Source organism: Lipophrys pholis (assembly GCF_963383615.2).
Source record: "Lipophrys pholis genome assembly, chromosome: 1".
NCBI classification, from domain to species: Eukaryota; Metazoa; Chordata; class Actinopteri; order Blenniiformes; family Blenniidae; genus Lipophrys; species Lipophrys pholis.
The window spans coordinates 33,670,615-33,675,546 of NC_137635.1; positions in this window are offsets into that span (position 1 = coordinate 33,670,615).

The following is a 4,932-nucleotide window of genomic DNA, read 5'->3' on the forward strand; positions in this document are numbered from 1 at the left end:
TTTGGATGGTAAATGTGTTAAATATTTAGGTTATCTGTAGAAAATCATGGAACAGGGACAAATATTGCACCTCCTTGTCCCGGCTGATCCTTCTTGATTTTTTTTTTTCTTTGTTAATCTATATCCTCCAGGCTGCCCGTGTTAATTGCCCTACATTCTTTATCAGGAAACTGTCCTCAGAGCGAGCCATCTAAATGAAGGCAAGCTCCCTAGTTTCCGCAACAGATCCAGAAACAGAACCTGCAGCCTCTTTCTGCCAGTGGTCCACAATGGCACCATGGCCAGGATCTGTGATTGGGATGTGTTTTGGGGCCCTTGGTGACCTTCATATCATTTCTTCTCTCATAATCAGACAGTAACTAGTGGCTATGCATTGTGTTGTATCACTCCAGACTCTTTGACCATTGGGCAGACATTACAATAAAATTTTCTGAATTTTTAAACTAAGCTTTCAAGAATGATGATTGACATTTTCATCTTTTATATATTTTTTGAATATGTCATATGCTTTTTGGGAAACCAGAACTACAAATCAATTTGTCCGTGAAGAAAATAAAATTATTGGATATGCCAATCGTGAAGATATCATGAAATCTCGATTTCCTACTAAAATGTCTGTTTACTAGGTGCACAAGATTATCGTCAGCTAATCTTCCTGGGCCTCCTAATTACATCAGATACTTTTTTATGGAAGACGTTTCCAGTATCTTCAGTTGTGAATGATATAACAGCAACCTTTTGGGCGATCTCACAGTTTCAAGAAATAATCTGCTACACAAGGTGAAAGAGTAATTTCCTTCAGGAGTATCAACGTATGTTTTCTTTCAACAACTTAGGTCTGACAAACAGCCTTAAAAACAGGTGGAAAACGGGGTCGACCATTGTGGAACTTCATACTGAGATACATTCAGACATACCTGAACCTTGAGCATGACTACTTCTGGTCCAGGTGTAACACATACCACATAACCATAACCTTTAACTTAGATGTTGGTTGACTGTTGGACTTCCTAATACTTGTCACATCATCAGATCCAATTGTTAGCAGCTGTGGAGATCCATAGTTAATTATAAAAAAGAAACATGAATCCTCTTGTGCTCGCTAGAGGTTTTTCCTTTGAGATGTTGCAGGTTTTTATTGTTCTGTTATTGTTGTGTTGTGTTGTTTCACACTGAAAATGTGATTCACTAAAAGGAGACCTTTATCTTGCACCATTTTACCATTCGATGTATTCTTGTGACTGTGATTATAGCTGCTATGAGAGAGTTGCCAAACAACATTTTATTTATTGATTATTTTTATATAATGACAATAAAGCTTTTTATAATTAATTTTTTTTCAAATCAGGTTTTCTCCTGTGAAATTAAAAGGAACCTCCCTTTGACCTTTGACCCAGAACTTAACCTAACCCTAATCACAGTCTGATTCAAAATGTACTGATTTCCCTAATTGAGACAATCATTCTTGTCCCCAAATTGATGTTGGTCCTCATGAGTTAGTATGCAATCAGGGTGAGGTCCTCAAAAGAATGGATTTAACTAGAACACACACTCATCATTTCCAAAATACAGCTCACTGCTTCTCCCTATAGGAAGCAACAGGCAACTGCAACTCACCTTCGGCTGTGGTTGATGATCCCTCGTTGTTTCTTTTTAACTCCTCGTTGCCCCATGTGTCTCTTGAGAGTATTTTCCCTTCTTATCACATGTATGTTGTGTCGATGATTGAAACCATAGAGCAGCTTTTCTTACTGAATGAGACTTTATATAGAAACACCTGCATTTGATTTGCAAAACAAAAACACTTTTCATGGGAGATTATTTCTTCTCTTTTTGGGAAACGAGAACAACATTTAGTGGTGTGCTTCGCACCTTCAATTTGAACCTAATGTTAAAAATGGTTCGAACCTTTTAAAGAGTTAAGTTAATTGATTATCAATAACTATATATTTTCTTCGCTCTATTCATCAAGTCTAAGTCGGGTATTGTTACGGCTGCCGTAGGTCTAACAGGGAAGCATTAGTTTGATTCCTGGAGCATTTCAGATGTGAGATCAATGCATGAAATGGCTGGATGGTGTCTAATTTGTTGACTGCTGTCACCATGACGACTCACTAAGACGAAGAGCCACCATGAAAATATAAGCCAAAGAAATCTTTCATACAGTGGCCGTGAGCATCATCAAATCACAAGTGAAATTACATGATGAAACTGTATCAGTGAAAAAATCATTTGGTAAAACACAATAAAAGGCATCACTGGAAGTGAGAGGAGAAATAAATGAGTCATCTCTGACCTTCTCAGACGGACCTGACGCGTGTTAGTGAAGCTGTAAAACGACCGTGCCCACCCTCACACACTCACCTCATCCAGCAAGGCTTTCTGACACAGCCAATCCACCTACATACTTCTCAAGCTTGTATCACAGCCACAACTCCTCTGTGCAGAAGCTGAGTCACGCTCACACTTTCAAACCTTCTTCTCATGGTTAAGCTGTTGCACCATCTATGTCTGGTTCAAGGATTACATCATATGACCACTTTACTTTTTACACATTTTTTGTCTGGTAACTAGTGTTAGAGAGTTTAAATCCATCTGAAATCTATTTTATAAGCACGTGGCATAGAGGTTGGCACTCTCGTCTCAGAGCAAGATGGTAATTCAATATAAGACTCTGCATGAAAAGCTTATGTAACAATTAACTATGATACTTTGCTTTGGTTTCTCCTACAAATTCCATCCATCCACACTTTTGCACTATGGAGCGCTGGAGTCAATCCCAGCTGGACTTTAAAGAACTTGAAGCATGTTCTCATTTACCCAAGTAAAAGGCATCTCAAGGCAAGGGAATAAGGTCAACTGGACTTAAATATAATTCTTGGAAGACAGTTTACATCCTGGTTTCATTACTTAATTGGCGAAAGCCCATCTTTCACATTTCTTTCAAAGGATGCTGGTAAAATTTTGTAATTGAACGTCACTGAAACAATTCTGGGATATAAAGCAAAATGTTTCCAATTTGGGACATTTATGTAGTTTCTCTTATCCAAATCATGGGTTTGTAGTCACTTTAGGTATAAGAACTAAAAATCCACATGGATGTAGCATTTGCATCTCCCCCAACAAACGTGGATGTTTATGATCATGTGTGTGCCACCGTGCCTAGTTTTTCTGACTCACTCAGCCTGTTTGATCTGTACCCACTAAGAGTGTTCAAACATCAGAATGAGAAGTTTAAATGTTACTGTAGCCTGGTCTTTATCAACGGACTGCATTCAGGTATCTTAGATTTGTGACAAGACTTTAACCTTCAAACACGAATCGATTGCTCATTCACACAGGCTTAAGGAAAAGTGTTTTTGCGGTGTCATAGACATTAACAGGAGTCATGGTAATGTTTTTTAAAACTTGTGAAAGTAAATGTGTGTAGTTGTCTGTCTCTCTGTGCTTGCCCTGTGACGGACTGGTGACCTGTCCAGGGTGTACCATGCCCTCGCCCAGAGTTAGCTGAGATTGGCTTCACTACTGTGAGCAGGATAAAGTGGTATAGGACATGGACAGATTTATTGTGAATCTTTCATCAGAATTGCAATTCTCATTATCTTACAATACAATTTCATAACATAATTTGATAGAATTTAATCAAAATATACAAGTAATGGGGAATTTTCTTTGGTTTTTGGATCTTAGAATTCTACTTTTCTAACATCATAATTTTGGGAAAAATGTTTACTGTGTTAAAATGTTAATTACTTAATAATTTATTTACTAACTTACTTACTAACTTACTTACTTGGGACTAAATGCCACATGTGGAATTTAATCATGCACTACATTTCTGCAGTAGTATTTTAGAACTTATTTTATCTCTGGTATTTTTTTTAAATTGTGTGTATTTTTAGTGCTCTTTGCAGTGCATCTTTGATGCAAATTGTCAGAATGACAATAAAATCTATCTATCTATCAGGCATGAAGGCAAAGGATGCTAACAGACTAAACAAACTGATCAAAAAGGCCGAATCTGTTGTAGGCTCGAAACTCGCCTCTCTGCAGGAGGTGGCTGAAGACAGAATGTACAATGTCTCCCATCCACTGCATGAAACAATGGACAACCTGAGGAGCAGCTTCAGCCACAGACTCCTCCAGCCTCACTGTCTAAAAGAACGCAACAGGAAATCGTTCCTTTCCCGTGCCATCAGACAAAATCTATCTACTTCTGCCGCCAGAATCCTAACTGAAACACAAGAACCTTTGCATCCTACACTGCAAAATATTTCTATGTCTATGATTATATGTGATGTGTTCATACTTATATCTGCACACTCAGTGTTTGGTTTTAACTTTTACCTTCCTAAAATATGTATTACTACCTGTAATTTCTAATGTGCTTTTATAGTATAATATTTGTGTATGTGTTCTTTATTTGGCTGCTGTGACATTTTAATTTCCCTCCGAGGATCAATAAAGTAAATCTATCAATCTATCTATCTATCTATCTATCTATCTGTCTGTCTGTTTGACTGACTGACAAACTATTTACACAGTAGATAGATAGATAGATAGATAGATAGATAGATAGATAGATAGATAGATAGATGGATAGATAGATAGATAGATAGATAGATAGCCTTTATTGTCATTATACAACATTGCACAATGACATTTACAGGTTCTCCTATATTAAGTGCAGGATCACAACTCACATAAAAACTTAAAATGGTTTGATTAATCAACAATATTGAATCAAAAGTACAATGATATAATAAAACATGTTCAATAAATGAAAGAAAAAAAGGGAAGAAGAAAAGAAAAACTCCTGAAACCGTTTTCCTAAAAACCTTGTATGTTTAGTCACGAAGTGCTCGGACGAGTTTTCCTGCGGACCTTGAACGCACCACTGGGTAGCGTGGCGAGGGCGGGCCGCGTGACGTC